The sequence below is a fragment of the Bos javanicus genome, unplaced genomic scaffold (genome assembly GCF_032452875.1).
Source record: "Bos javanicus breed banteng unplaced genomic scaffold, ARS-OSU_banteng_1.0 tig00004293_1, whole genome shotgun sequence".
In the NCBI taxonomy this organism is placed as follows: domain Eukaryota; kingdom Metazoa; phylum Chordata; class Mammalia; order Artiodactyla; family Bovidae; genus Bos; species Bos javanicus.
This window is the reverse complement of record NW_026894464.1, coordinates 103,914-121,014: the sequence shown is the minus strand read 5'-3', so window position 1 is coordinate 121,014 and position 17,101 is coordinate 103,914. Positions and strand designations below refer to the sequence as shown.

General features: G+C 39.6%; 1 long non-coding RNA gene across 2 annotated transcripts in view; it reads left to right on the top strand.

The window, feature by feature from the left end:
* The first annotated feature begins 5,989 nt into the window (after window positions 1-5,989).
* LOC133244063 (uncharacterized) overlaps window positions 5,990-17,101 on the top strand; it is a 35,043-nt gene continuing 23,931 nt past the window's right edge. For both annotated transcript variants that reach the window (XR_009735282.1, XR_009735281.1), the window contains exons 1-2: window positions 5,990-9,539; window positions 10,312-10,536. This is a non-coding gene — a long non-coding RNA (uncharacterized LOC133244063). The remainder of the gene's footprint in view (window positions 9,540-10,311; window positions 10,537-17,101) is intronic.

Sequence of the window (17,101 nt, the reverse complement as noted above, 5' to 3'; positions counted from 1 at the left end):
TTAGCATGCTCAAAATATACATGTGTTCACACTTTGATTTATTAATGCATGTATTCATGTTCACACACACACTTACTTAGATGTTCACTCAAATGTGAACATACTTTAACATTCCCAGATGCACTAAAATGCTTATACATTCACTCACAAGTGTACACTCTATCACTCACAATCCCATATAAACACACACATTCTCACAGACTTACATATGAATGCAGTTGTACACTCACACACACTCACTCCCCATGTCCACTCACATTGACACACAGACATGTTCTCAAACTGACTTAAAAACAATATGCTAATACGCAAATTGCTCACGCATGAACAACTTCATACATATGAACAAGTTCACATATTCACAAAGCCTATATGCTCATAAACATACATGCATGTCTATTAACACAGTCACGGACACCCCAAAAATACTCGTGCACAGACATGGATATGATCACACATTCACATACAACCTCAATATACTCCCACACTAACAGATGCATATACACATGCGCATGTTATCACTTCCACATAAGTGAACACACATTTAGTCACATACAAACATAATTATATTCACTCACAGAAAAGAACACACACATTAACATGCCCTTACACACAAGCATGTTTACATATTCATTAACACACACATTCACTTAAACTTTCATTTTAATTATATATACCCATATATATGTGTGTATATGTATATATGCCCATGCATTTACTGACAAACTATTTTTCTTATTTACTCAAATACAAGTGTACAAAAACACAAATACAAAGCATATATTCACTCATAGTTATGAACATACATGATATGCTTACACATTCATTAAAAAACAGGAACATGATTACATATATATACTCACAAAATCATTTACACATAAACATGAACATGGTCCTATATACACACAGCGTACCTGCTCACAAACTCACCAGTACACTCATTAACACAGTCATGTACATGCATATGAACAACATTCACACATACATTCATGCATTGACTTAGAAATCGATGTAAACATTAACGAGCTTGCAGAAATGAACATGTTTACATATTCACTCACAGGTGAATGTGCTACCATCATGCACATCCTTACAAATTCTTTCACATACAGAAACCCTTACATATTATAAATTTCACAGACACATTAACATGCTCACATACACAAGTGTGGTCACTAGTCAAATTCACAGCATAGTCTTGACATGAACACATTCATAAATTCTTTGAGATACAAGATATGCTTATATACAAGTGCACAGACCCAAATTCTGTAATATTAGAGCATATTCCCTGACTTAAAAACATATCCACACATCTACTCATATGCTTAGACACACATATACAGTCATACTCTTTCACTCACACAAAAGGCTCACGTGTCTACTAACGCATGAATGTACTTACAGATTCATTCACAGACACCCATACATGCTGACAACACTACACTCAGATTCCCTTATAAGTGCATATTAATATGTTTACAAGCAACATTTTCATGCATTCACTTGAACAGATTTTCTCAGATGCATTACAAAGCTCATCCTTTCACAAACAAATGCACTCATATAAACTCAAAAGCACATTCTCCTATGGTCTTCACAAACATTCACTCACATATGAACAAGCTTACACAAACGAACAGTTACACACTCACTCATGAAAATGTGCTTACACATGCATTCCCTCAAACTTGCTCACACATTCACTCACAAAAAATCTCCTATATGCTCCCAGTCACATACTTGTACATTTCCACAGATACAACATAATCACAAAGAGCATCATACTCATATGCTTACAGATGAATATGCTCATACTTACCATGAAGTTCACACATTTACATACACACACAGATGCTCTAGTATATTTACATGCACACGCTTGCACGTTAACTCACAGAAGTATACTCCACTTTCATGTGCTCTCACATGCATTCACTCAGACACACATGAATATTTTAACATTTATGCCCATGGTCACAAATGCACCGATCCATAAGAAAAGTCCCATTCACTTTCCACCTGCAAACTCATATTTGAATAGGCACCCACAGTCACTCTCACATGTGCTTATACACATGCACATGGTCAGATATTCACACATTCATTTGCTCAAAAAACTGCTCACACATTTACTTGAATGCACTGGAAATTAAGTCATAATCATGCTTACATACATACACTTATATTCACTCACGTACACATTAACATGCTCAGAAGTAGAAATGTGTTCACATGCACCAAAAAGCTCTAAAGAGACTATCTCTTTCCCATTATTGGAATAGATAACCTCATGAAACAAGCCTAAGGCACTTATGCTACTGGTAGGCCCTGGCTAGTGGGTATGAGTTAACCTTCCTCTACCTGTGTGAGAGGTACTGAGTAAAAGTAAAGGACCGAAGGGTTATGGACTGTTACAGGTGAGTTAGTAAAAGGATACGGATCCCCACCTTTAAGTTTCCTGCTATGGCCAGTCCTCAAAGCCACTACTAGTGGGTAGAGGCTGTCTGTAGACTAGAGAAAGTTAAAGAAGGCTTCTCTCTGTAGTAGAGCCCCTCTCCTGGGTATTGACATTATGGATTTCATACCTTAATGAATGACATTCAAATAATATTGGTAAATGGTTTGGAGTCCTAGACTGGGATAATGTTTTCTTTGTTAAATATGTCATAGGATAGCTGATCACAATTTGCCTTCCACCTTTGAGGATCAACAGTATACTTTTTTCCCAGATACCTGTGGGCTACATGAATACTTCTGTGATTGTAGGTTGGATTTGCCATCTGGATCTAGATGCCTGCTCTGTACCAGCTTATTGATGTCATCTTCATCAGTGGACCTGGCCAAGACTTTGTGTCATACACCGCCACAACTGTGAGTAAATACCTCATTGAGGGGATGGGCAGTTGCTCTCCATAAGGTACAAGGCACCTCATAGTTTGTTAAATTTCTGGGCTGTAATTGAAACTCTAAAGGCTAAACTAGTCTAAATTTGGTAAAAGAAAAGCTTCTGCTTCCCCAACCTCCCATGTTAGTAAAGGAGATCCAGCATTTGGTAGGAATGTTTGGCTTCTGGTGCCAGCCTCCAATATTTGCTGGTCCCCATCTATGGAGTCACTCTTAGGGCTTCCACTTATCCGTGGGGACCCCAGCAACAACACATACTAGATAAACTAAAGAAGGCTATCATTTCCACTTTCCCATTAGTGCTCTGAGGGCAGGACTTAGAGGTAGAAGTTCAGCCACCCTAATATTCACTCTGTGAGCCACTGGACCAAATGTCCCTGGGCTTTTGACATAAGCAACTCAAAGAATCAGTCCAGAGTTATTCACCAATGGAGGGGCAACGTCTGGAGTTACACTGAGCCCTTATTGAAACTCAAGTCTCTACTGGAACAGAGCTATTTACCTTATGGATTGAGATTCCTGTTATGCCCTGGGGAATAGCAGAAGCTCCCCATATGGCAACAGAAGTCTCTATTCAAATGGTAATGTATCTACTGGATGGAGCTAAACCTGAACCTATTTAAGTGTTGTAACTAGATGAGAAACAGCCACATTGCCTGCCATAAAAGTTAATTTGCCAAAACCATCCCATCTTCTTTTTATTAATGTTTAATTAATCACATGCATATAATACTGAATATTTTATACTTTTAATTGCATTTTATATTACTTAAATATATATTTTTATTAATTTATTTAATTGGAGGCTAATTACTTGACAATATTGTAGTGGTTTTTGCCATATATTGACATGAATTCAGCCATGGGTGTACATATGTCCCCGATCCCAAGCCCCTTCCCACCTCCCTCCCCATCCCATCCCTCAGGGTTGAACCAGTGCACTGGCTTTGAGTACCCTGTTTCATGCATTGAACTTGGACTGGTGATCTAATTCACATATGGTAATATACATGTTTTTCTGGAACTCGCTTGCTTTTTTGATGATCCAGCAGATGTTGGCAATTTGATCTCTGGTTCCTCTGCCTTTTCTAAAACGGGCTTGAACATCTGGAAGCCCATGGTTCACGTATTGCTGAAGCCTGGCTTGGAGAATTTTGAGCATTACTTTACTAGCTTGTGAGATGAGTGCAATTGTGCGGTAGTTTGAGCATTCTTTGGCATTGCCTTTCTTTGGGATTGGAATGAAAATGGACCTTTTCCACTCCTGTGGCCACTGCTGAGTTTTCCAAATTTGATGGCATATTGAGTGCAGCACTTTCACAGCATCATCTTTCAGGATTTGAAATAGCTCAACTGGAATGCCATCACCTCCACTAGCTTTGTTCATAGTGATGCTTTCTAAGGCCCACTTGACTTCACATTCCAGGATGTCTGGCTCTAGGTGAGTGAGCACACCATCGTGATTATCTTGGTCGTGAAGATCTTTTTTGTACAGTTCTTCTGTGTATTCCCGCCACCTCTTCTTAATATCTTCTGCTTCTGTTAGGTCCATACCATTTCTGTCCTTTATTGTGCCCATCTTTGCATGAAATATTCCCTTGGTATCTCTAATTTTCTTGAAGAGATCTCTAGTTTTTCCCATTCTGTTGTTTTCCTCTATTTCTTTGCATTGATCGCTGAGGAAGGCTTTCTTATCTCTTCTTGCTGTTCTTTGGAACTTTGCGTTCAGATGTTTATATTTTTCCTTTTCTCCTTTGCTTTTCACTTCTCTTCTTTTCACAGCTATTTGTAAGGCCTCCTCAGACAGCCATTTTGCTTTTTTGCATTTCTTTTCCATGGGGATGGTCTTGATCCCTGTCTCCTGTACAATGTCACGAACCTCATTCCATAGTTCATCAGGCACTCTATCTATCAGATCTAGTCCTTTAAATCTATTTCTCACTTCCACTGTATAATCATAAGGGATTTGATTTAGGTCATACCTGAATGGTCTAGTGGTTTTCCCTACTTTCTTCAATTTAAGTCTGAATTTGGCAATAAGGAGTTCATGATCTGAGCCACTTTCATACTTGTTAGCATTTGCCTTACATATTGTGGTGCTCCTATGTTGGGTGCATATATGTTTATAATTGTCATATCTTCTTCTTGGATTGATCCTTTGATCATTATGTAGTGTCTTTCTTTGTCTCTTTTCATGGCCTTTATTTCAAAGTCTATTTTATCTGATATGAGTATTGCTACTCTTGCTCTCTTTTGGTCTCTATTTATGTGTAATATCTTTTTCCAGCCCTTTACTTTCAGTCTCTCTGTGTCCCTTGTTTCGAGGTGGGTCTCTTGTAGACCTCATATATAGGGGTCTTGTTTTTGTACCCATTCAGCCAAACTTTGTCTTTTGGTTGGGCATTCAACCCATTTACATTTAAGGTAATTATTGATAAGTATGATCCCGTTGCCATTTACTTTGTTGTTTTGGGTTAGAGTTTATAAACCTTTTCTGTGTTTCCTGTCTAGAGAAGATCCTTTATATTTGTTGAAGAGCTGGTTGGTGGTGCTGAATTCTCTCAGCTTTTGCTTGTCTGTAAAGTTTTTGACTTCTCCTTAATATCTGAATGAGATTCTTCCTGGGTATACTAGTCTGGTTTGTAGGTTTTTCTCTTTTATCACTTTAAGTATGCCCTGCCATGCCCTCCTGGTCTGAAGAGTTTCTGTTCAGCTGTTATCAGATCAGCTGTTATCCTTATGGGGATCTCCTTGTGTGTTATTTTTTGCTTTTCCCTTGCTGCTTTTAATACTTGCCCTTTGCGTTTGATTTTTGTTAATTTGATTAATATGTGTCTTGGGGTGTTTCCCCTTTGGTTTATCCTATTTCGGGCTCTCTGGATTTCTTGGACCTGAGTGAATATTTCCTTATCCATTTTAGGGAAGTTTTCAACTGTTATCTCAAGTATTTTCTCATGGCCTTTCTTTTTGTTTTCTTCCTCTGGGGTTCCTATGATTCAAATGTTGGTGTGTTTAACATTGTCCCAGAGGTTCTGAGATTTTCCTCATTTCTTTTAATTTTTTCTTTTTCCTCTCTGCTTCATTTATTTCTACCATTCTATTTTCCACCTAACTTATCCTGTTTTCTGCCTCAGTTATTCTACGCTGCTTCCCTCTAGAGTGCTTTTGATCTCAGTTATTGCATTATTCATTATTGATTGACTCTCTTTTATTTCTTCTAGGTCCTTGTTAAACATTTCTTGCATCTTCTCAATCCTTGTCCCTAGTCTATTTATCTGTAACTCCATTTTGTTTTCAAGATTTTGGATCATCTTTATTATCATTGTTCTGAATTCTTTTTCAGGTAAAAGAACTCCCTATCTCCTCCTCTTTTGTTTGGTTTGGTAGGCATTTATCATGTTCCTTTACCTGCTGAATCTTTCTCTGCCTTTTCATTTTGTTTAGATTGCTGTGTTTGGGGTGGCCTTTCTGTAGCCTGGAAGTTTGTGGTTCCTCTTTATATTGCAGCTTGTTCTCTGTGGGTGGGGTTGGACGAGTGGCTTGTCAAGGTTTCCTGGTTAGGGGAGCTTGCATCTGTGTTCTGGTAGGCAGAGCTGTATTTCTTTTCTCTGGAATGCAGTGAAGTCTCCAATAGTGAGTTCTAGAGTGTCTGTGGGTTTGGCATGGGTTTGGGCAGCCTGTCTTTTAATGCTCAGGGCTGTGTTCCTGCATTGCTGGAGAATTAGCATGGTATGTCTTGCTCTGGAACTTGTTGGCTCTTGGGTGGAGCTTGGTTTCAGTGTAGTTATGGAGGCTTTTGGATGAGTTCTTGTCTATTAATGTTCCATGGAATCTGGAGTTCTCTGGTGTTCTCAAGTTTTGGATTTATGCCTCTTGCCTTGGCTTTCAGCCTTATTCTTACAGTAGCCTTAAGAGTTCTCCATTCATACAGCACAGATGATAAAACATCTAGGTTAATGGTGAAAAAATTCTCCATAGTGAGCAACACCCTGAGAGGTTCACAAAGTTACATGGAGAAGAAAAGAGGGAGGAGGGAGATAGAGGTGACCAGGAGGAGAAGAGGGGGAATCAAAGGGGAGAGAGCAATCTAGCCAGTAAACAGTTCCCTAAATGTTCTCCACAGCCCGGAACACCCAGAGAGATTCACAGAGTTAAGTAGAGAAGAAAAGGGAGAGGGAGGAGATAGAGGTGACCTGGGGAAGAAAAGGGAGAGTCAAAAGGGGAGAGAGCCATCAAGCTAGTAATCATACCCCTAAGTGAAAATGGATACTGAAGATTAGATTCTTAAAGGTACAAAATTGATAACAAATACCAAAAAGCAAAGATTAAAAATCTAGAGTAGAGGTTAGTCTCACAAAAATACAATATTAAAAGTACAAAACAAAAGCAACCACAAAGAGTATAAAAAAATATATATGAATTTTCCTTTAAAAATAGGGTCTTTTTTTTCAAGGTAATAGTATGTTATAAAAATGAAAATTAAAGGAGTAATAAAGAACTTAAGAATTAAAAAATGATAATAGTAAAAATATATCTAGGAATTTCTCTGGAGCTTTTGTGGGCAGTGTGGTGTCAGTTCAGTTTCAGATATTTCTTGTTTCAGCTTGTACTTCTTCTCAAGGTCTATAGGCCCCTTCCAATGCTTAGTCAGTGCTAACCACAGGGTTTTAAATCTGTTCCACCTGTCACTTCCAGAGAGGTTCCCTCTTCTTTGTTTATTTTGGCTTCCTCTGTTTTCAAGTCTGTTCAGTATCTAATTTCCGCCCTGACACAAGGGGTGAAGGTAGTCACTTATTTAAGCTCACTTGTTCAGGTGTGTTCTGGGGAGGGAGGAACACTACAAACAAATATCACTGGCTTGTGTGGGGAGTGCTTGCAGTGTATGGATCACACTGGGTTTGACATAGCTCAAGGCGACATGTTCTTTCCAGGACTACACTGCTTAGGGTCCAGGTTGCTCTGCAGGGTTACTGTCCAAAGCAGGTGCTGCGTTTTGTGCACTTCCCAAGTCTAAGCTGCTCAGATTTAGTTTCTCGGGTACTCTGCAAGGGCACAGACTCGATTGGGTGTGCGTTTTGTGCCCTTCCCAGGTCTGAGCAGCTCAGGCGACCAGGTACTTGGTGAGCACACTGTTCCAGGTGGGCCGTGGATCTTAATCACCTCACCAGTCCCAGCCACTCGCTTTCCTGGGTGTGGCACGAGAGCACCATCTCAGGTGTGCCATGTAACTCTTCTGGGGAGCTGATCTCTGGCTGTGACCGTCCTGGCAGATGTTATCAGTCCAGGATCCCAGGAAGACGTGGTTAGAAGAGGGAGCCTGCTCACAGTTTGGTGGAGGATGCTGGTCTCTGGAGCCAAGATTGCCCCTTGCCTTCCAGCTCTGACTGTTGCATGCCTGCCTCTCTGCCTCCATTGGTGGGGATGGGCCTGTATGCAACTGGCTAGCTCTTCTTTGGTGTTCACTCAGTCCTTTGTTCTGTGAGTAGGCCAGGCTGCACATGAGGTTAGAGCCTTTCACGGGAAAGTTCTCTTTTTTTTTCTCTCTCTCTCTCTGGCTATCCCACAGTTTCGGTTGCTCTCTTATGTTAGCTCCCTCAGATGGTCCTCAGGGCATTCAGGCCTGGTCCTTATCCTAAGCATACAGCCTGCACCTCCTTATCCAGCCCCTGCTCACTGGTGGTGGATGTGAGCATCTGGGCTACTTCTCTGTTGGGAGTTGCAGTTAGGCGTGTTTTCTGTTTTTTTTTTTTTTTCTCCTGGTTATTTTGCTCTCTGAGATTCCAAAACTTCCCACAGACCCACCCGTGAGAGGGTTTACTGCTGTGTGGAAACTTTTCCTCTTTCACAACCCCCTCCCCAGGATGGGTCTCCGTCCCTAACTCTTTTGTCTCTCTTTTTGTCTTTTATATTTTGTCCTACCTCCTTTTGAAGAGAATGGGCTGCCTTTCTGGGTGCCTGGTGTCCTCCGCCAGCATTCAAAAGTTGTTTTGTGGAAGTTGCTCAGCATTCAAATGATCTTTTGATGAATTTGTGGGAAAGAAAGTGGTCTCCCCGTCCTATTCCTCCGCCATCTCGGGACTGGCCCCCTTATTTATATTTTTATTGAAGTACCATTGATTTAAAATGTTGCATTAGCTTCAGACATACAGCAAAGTGATTCAGCTATATATATGTGTATATGTATATATTCAGCTACATAAAAGTGTGTGTGTGTGTGTGTATATATATATATATATATATATATATCTCCCTTTTCAGATTCTTGTTCCTTATAGATTATTATTAAAATGTTGAGTAGTTCACTGTACTATATGGTAGGTCTTTGTTGATTGTCTACTAATACATAGTAGAGTGTATAGTTTAACCCCAAACTACTTTTTATTTAAAATTTTAGAACTCATTGTTTTAAATTCCACCTTTGTTTCTTTTATTAAATATATTTTTAATGGAGCATAATTACTTTATAATGTTGTATTGATTTCTGCCATAAAACAAGGAGAATCAGCCATAAGTATACATATATTCCTTCTCTCTTGAGCATCCCTCCTACCTTCATCACATCCCACCACTCCAGGTTGTCAAAGAGCAACAGGCTGATGTGGAAGAACCTAGAACCTGTTATACAGAGTAAAGTAAGTAAGAAAGAGAAAAACAAATATATTAACACATATATATGGAATCTACTGATGAACCTATTTGCAGGGCAGGAATAGAGACAGACATAGAGAATGGACTTATGGACACAGAGCGGGAAGGGGAGGGTGAGATGATTGGAAGAGTAGGATTGACGAATATATATTAACACGTGTAAAGTAGATAGCTAGTGGGAAGCTGCTATATAGCATGGGGAGCTCAGCTTAGTGCTACTGGCCTTCTGCACAAGTTCTTCCAATAATTTATGCATGCAAGGCACTAACTTCTCCTAGTGTTACTGCAGTCTGAACAAAATAGCTTTTACAGCCTTTGGGACTGCCGTACAAGTGATACAGCCAACCCAAAGTTGCCACATCAGTGTAAAGTGATGTAAGTATGGGCATTACAAGAAAACATTGCTTGGATTTTTAGCTTTCCTGTCATCCTCTAGTGGCAGGTATCATGAAAAACATGATGGACTTTTAAGGGTTAGTGAGAGAACGTGGAGGGCAGTGGTCCTTCAAGCGGTCAAAAATACTGCCCATGGTTTAAATTATATTAAATTCATGTCCTTATGGCATAACTCAGCAATATTTAAATTTACAACAAATGAGGAGCTCAACCACAGAGACATTTCTATCTCTGTTTGTGTATATATCCACACCAGACACAACCCAATTATTGTTTTTACTAACATGGAAACCCAGGCACTGCTATGCATAGAAAAGAAACATTCACCTGGTACTTTTATCTTTCCTTTCTTCCTTATAGAAAACCCAGAGCTTAGGCACCACCTTCTTGATCCTGATAAGAACCTGATGTGGACCAATGATTCTGAAACCATCCTTAGCCCGTGTTCATCATCATCTAGTATAAGCCAAGAAAGTACCCACCACTTTCTGGAGAAAGAGGTGACCTTATATGCCATCCATGTACTTTGGTCCACTGAAGACACTGTGGAAGCCAAAAGGTGGACCTAAACCATTCCCTCAACAGGTAACACCATATGAATACCCGGGGACAAGTCAGGTCCCCTACAGCTGAGTACAAGGTGACCTCCAAGTTTAAGCCATACCTTATTATTATGCCCCGTCTCACCTGAGAATTTCCTACACTTGCCAGTGTTGACTTCATGTCTATTGGTGGTTCATCCAGGCCTAGTAATGTACACTACTGTTGACAAGGTCTGTCTGGACACTGTACCACACACATGTAACAGGGAGTCTTAGAACACAAGTCAGATTGGAGACAATGGGAACCATGCTGTTGTCTGTTCGGGTTGGTCAGTCCTACTATCATGACCCCAGATACCACCACTGAGGCTAGACCTTCTCCTGTCTCTTCTACTAGAGCAACATTCATCCTGGCTAAACCAGACTCTTTGGATACAGCTTATGACTCATAGATGCTTTGTAAACCCTCAGAGCCAGTTTTGACTTAGGATCAAATGAGACAGACACACTGTTATTAAGTAGTGCCTTTAATCACATCGAGCCACTGTCTCTTGAGTCTTATTTGAGGAATGCCCAGAGATAGCATGCACCCAGTATTACAGCCAGGATGCTTGTGGTCAGTGCAATCATATTAAATGTGCAGTAATGCAGAGCCATACTAACAAAGTCTATGGGATTACAATTAGATAAAATTATAGCTCTTAGTAATCCCTGGTGTAATTGAGTCATTTCCTAGGCAGGTTGATAAGAAGTCTAAGGGTCCCCAAGCAGAGAGGGGTCTGGAATTCTCAAGGAGGAAGAAAGGACAAACTTTTTCCCCTCTACATTCCTTAGGATTATGTATCCTGCCTGAGGACAATCTCTGGATTAAACCTTCTGGCTAATCCTGTTATCTTAAAATGTAAATTATGGGAGTAGGTTTGGTCTTTACAAGGACTTCCCTGGTGGCCCAGATGGTAAAGCACCTGTCTACAATGCGGGAGACCTGGGTTCGATACCTGGGTCAGGAAGATCCCCTGGAGAAGGAAATGGCAATCCACTCCAGTACTACTGCCTGGAAAATCCCATGGACAGAGGAGCCTGGTAGGCTACAGTCCATGGGGTCACAAAGAGTCGGATAGGACTGAGCGACTTCACTTTCACTTTCAGTGTATCCTGCCTGAGGACAGTCTCTGGATTAAAACTTCTGGCTAATTCTGTTATCTTAAAATGTAAATTATGGGAGTAGGTCTGGTGAGGTCTTTACAACCTCCAGACATTCTTTGGATTCATTGGAGAGTGTATAACTCTATTGCTAACACTAGCAAGCAGGGTACTCTTTCTACCCCCTTCTGATGTCTATGTCAGAAGCTTTCTCTATCTCCTTTATACTTTAATAAAACTTGATTACTCAAAAGCTCTGAGCAATCAAGCCTCCTCTCTGGCTCCGGATTGAATTCTTCTCCTTCGGAGGCCAAGAATCCCAGCATCTTTGCGTGGTTCAGCAACAACCTTTCATAATGATGAATATAAACCTTGCCAAAACATATACCTTTACAACTAATTGGTTTCTTTTTTTATATGTTATAATGATTTTTTTCTTTATCTAGTGCAAGTCCCATTTATTGATGCTTGCACTGGAAAAAATTGCACTAAGTGACTGAGCACAGCTTACCATGAATTTCCTTCCTGTTTGGGAACTTATATTTTAAATATATATACCCACACTTGATATATTGCATATATGTTGCATACATTCCTTTATATATAAAGGAATATATATATTCTCTCCTGCAAATAGGTTCATCAGTTCTCTCAGGAAAGGCATGTCTAAAGAGTCAGGCACTTCATCCAGTTTGGGAGTTCTTTCCTAACCTAACTCTTCCAGTACAAACTTCCAGATTTACATCACATTCAGTGGGAGGTGGCTTTTCAACAGCTGCAGCACTTACTGCCCACAGGAAACAATCATAGCTTTCGGGTGTGACAGCAAAGACAGTTCTCATGAAAACATATTTGATTCCATGGAGAAATCTAACTACAGTTATGTGGGACTTTTTCCATTCAAAATGACGGCTGAAGTGAAGTGTTAGTCGCCCTGTCGTATCTGACTCTTTGCATCCCCATGCACTCACATTAACAAAATCACACAAATTTGCATGCATATTTATTCATACAAGGGGATGCTCAAATATTTCCTGTCTCACAGCAACATGCTCACATTCATGAACACACATATTTATCGTACACATGTTCATAAGTTCATGGACACACTTAAACATATGTACTCAAAGCTTCATGTTTACATATATGACAGTGATTATTCATTCATCTGCCAAATATAATCACATACACAAAGTCATTCACACATTATGTCAGACACTGACACACTATCATCCTCCATCACAAATATAGTTTTACATGGTCACACACATTGAGACATTCACTCACACACACACACACACACGTATACTTGATGTTAATGTGCTCACACACTCAATAATCTTAAATACACAAACATGCTACAGATTTATTCACATACATAGCTGCTCTCACATAAAATTGTTTTTACACATGTCCATTCTCACTCTCCCATTAACATGCTCACATATACGAATACCCACCATTCATTCACTAAGATACTCAAGAATTCATACAAACACAAACTCACATATATTCACATGTTCACACAACACTCAGTTGCATGAGTTTGCTCAGGAAATCACTTACACACTGGCAGATGTTTATTTTCTTTCATGTACATGCCTACATGTTCAATTATACATGTGCATTAACATACAAAAAATACATATACTGTTACTTACAAATATATTCTCACCTTATCATGCTACTCAGTGCAGTCAACCATGAATATCTTTACACATATATACACACACAAACACACTCTATCCCTCATACAAACAAATATGATCACACATTCACATATTTACACCCTCAAGTGAGGACATGCTTGTACAGTTATTCACTCTTTTTCTGAGGCAAGGAAAGCGACTTTATTCGGAAAGCAGCTGATGGATAAGATGGCAGGCTAGCACCTCCAAATAACCATCTTGTGGGTGTCTGGATGCCAGGTTCTTTTGTAGATCAGAGAGAAAGAAGCAATGAGGAACTAAAGACAAAAGGCAGAATTGAGAGTGAGAGGCAGTGAGGAAGTAAAGTGAAAGGGTCTTCAGCCATGCAAAACATCTCCAAGTGAATGGCAAGTCTTTGGAAGGGGTATGTGAATCTCTGTTTACAGATGGGAAGGGACAGATTACCTTTCTATGAACTGAACAAAAGCAGTTTAGTTTACAGTCAAGCAGAGGGACAGGGTCCTCTGAGACAAGCTATGAAGTATGATTATAATAACAAAAGCAACAAAAAGCAAGTCAAAGAAACAGTTTACAATATGGATTGAGAATTGACTTCCTCCCTGCAACACTGTCGCAGTCTCTCCCACAATCTTGTGGAAAAAAGGGGTTCTGACCATTCTGCTTAGTCAGATGGATCTTTCTGGGAGTGTCTGCCATCTTTGCCAGTGTTTCAAATATTGAGATTTGTCTTCTTTTTGTTCCTCTTTGGAAGTGTCTTATTTCACACCTGTAGACTTAGAAGTACTGAACTTCAGATCCATGAGACAGCATCTCAAGTTAAGAAATTTAGCACTTTTCTATGTATGGGAAGATGCAAAAGTCAGGTCTCACTAAAATTATTTCCTTGGTATGTACCTCAGTCATCTGGGGCCTGAAATCCTGCATTCTCAGGTTCCTCAGGGTTCACCATAGGGAGTGTTTGCAGCGTGATGACTGCCAGGTGGCAGGCATTCCCATTCACTGGGGCTCACTGGCTCACATTGAAGGACTGGCTCACATTGAAGGACACAGATTTCATGCCTCAGGTCTTCCCCTCTTGGTCATGAATGACCATTATCTGGGAAACATTATGTGATCAACCTTTGTCCCGCGGTGCTGGGAGGCTCATCCTAGTTCAGGCAAACATTCTTAATATGCCACTTCAGGTGTTAAGTTTTGGACCAGGCCCCATCAATAATTAAAAATTCTCTGGATTCTAACTACAATCTAGGAGACATTTTTCCTTGTTGCCTTTTCCCTAGAATCACACTACGGCAATTATTTTATGTTACAAATGTGATTTCCTCAAAACATTTAACCATATACGTTTTGTTGTAGGCCTAGTTACACATTGGTTACTGCATGATACAATAATCTTATAAATTAAACAGGATATAAGTAATACAGACAATGACATAGTACAGCAGGGAGACCCAAGGCACAATTGGAAAACAAAGAACAAATTTAAACACTGATTAGTATAACTAGTTCTAATCCAGTTGCAGTAATCAAGTGACTAAAGGAGCCATGAGTGATTTAATGAGCTTTCTGCAGTTTCATTTTACTGGCCATGCACACTCATGCATGGCTTAATCTTTGAGACAAACATATGTTACTGGCAGGATCAACCAGGTAGAGAGAAAAAGATAAATATTCCAAACAGCATAATCTACCAAATTATTACAAGTCACATTTAGTTGAAGGGGAAGGTTTTTATTACACCTGGAAAACAGATTTCAACCAATAATCCTTTTGGATAGAAACCATAAAAATGGCAACCATATTTACCAGTTTACTCAGTTCTATGTAACTAATCCTTTTTGTTAATAGCTTTATGAAGTCATCAAGTTTCTCAATAGAATTCTTTGATTTTTTACTCAGTTTACTATTATGTTTTGAAATTCAGAAATCTGTAAAGTCCTTTTTATAAATCTTCTTAAACAGGAGGCATTTTTACAAAGGCATCTTAAACAAATTTCCCCTCACACATAGACACATATACCCACAAACACATGCTAATGCTCAACAGTCACACATATAATCTTGATCACATATATAGTCATAGTCAATATGTAAATTTATTCATATGTTAATTCCCTAGACTGCCTGGTTCCACATATGAACATACATGTTCTCTATCGAAATTATTGTGCTCACATATTACATACTCAACACATTCACTTGCGTACAAATTCACTCACATAGTCAAATATACCCATACAACAGTTATCTGACAGATAAATAATATTCATATATTGATTCATAGGCAGGAACAAAGATACCTGTATACTCTGTGACACTAATAAAATTTGTTTACACATGTGTTCACTCAAACTGGCTCACACATTAATTTACAAGGGCATGGTTATAATAGCACTCATACATAATACATTCATATGTTACAGGTACACACACATGCTTTCATATATGCATGCACACACAAACAGGAACATGCTTACACATTCACTTGTGAATGAACATGCTTCTGTTAGGTAGGTAGAATGGGGAAAAGGAGTCCAAAATGGCAGTGGCTAAAAGACAAGGAAGGTCAAAGGAAGGTCCGAGGACCAGAGTGAAGACTTCAGGCAGAACAAACAGCACTCCTGGCTAAGCCCAATTTGCATAGGGCAGGCCCAGGTGGAGGAAAAAACATATAAAAGGAGGAGCCAAAGCGCTTTCTCTCAGACTCTCTCTCCCGCATGCATGCGCACGCTCTCTCTCTCTCTCACTCCCTCCCCACGCACTCCTCCACTCTCTTCTCTTCGAGTCTTGGATTCTCCTGCTATCTTCTAAATAAAATAGAGCTGTAACACTGATTTGCCTAAGAGCTGTAACACGGTTTGTCCAAGACCCGAGAGCTGTGACGTGCCGAGGGCTTTAATGTCCGTTGCTCCAAATCTTTGTTGTGATGAGACAAAGAACTGAGGAACATACACTCGCATGACACTTCCAAACACACATACATTCACTCACAGAAATACATTCTTCCATTAAGAAGCTCAAATTAATAATCACACTTGCAACATTCACTCACAGACGTAAAAATGATGGAACATCTATTCACTCAAAAAAACATGATCACAAATTTTCCCAAGATAAAGACATATGCTCACTTTCACAGATCCTGCACATATATATACTCTCAAATCCTTCACACATGCAAATGAACACAAACAGAAACATACTCATTTTCATTACAAATAAACATTTTCACACTCATGAAGCTCACACACACAGAGAAGTATTTGCTCAAATGTTTACTCAAACATTAGTGAAAGATTGTTGCTGAACCACAAAAGATGCTGGGGTTCTTGGCCTCTGGAGGAGAAAAATTGAATCTGGAGCCAGAGACGAGCCTTGATCACTCAGAGCTTTTGTGTAATCAAGTTTTATTAAAGTATAAAAGAGATAGAGAAAGCTTCTGACAGAGACATCAGAAGGGGGCAGAAAGAGTGCCCCCCTGCCAGTGTTAGCAAGGGAGTTATATACTCTCCAATTAGTTATTACAATGAATCAAAAGAATGTCTGGAGGTTGCAAAGATCTTACTAGACGCACTCCCACAGTCCACATTTCAAGATAACAGGATTAGCCAGAAGGCCCTCAGGAAGGAGAAACTGTCCTCAAGCAAGATACATTGCTGCTATATAATCCTCAGTACAGAGTCCAAACCGAGTTGTTTGTTATGTAATCATCAGTTCCAGGCTTAAAGATAAAAACGTTTTATGTGACTAAGACTAAGGAATGTAGAGGGAAAAAAAGGGGAAAAAAAAGTTTGT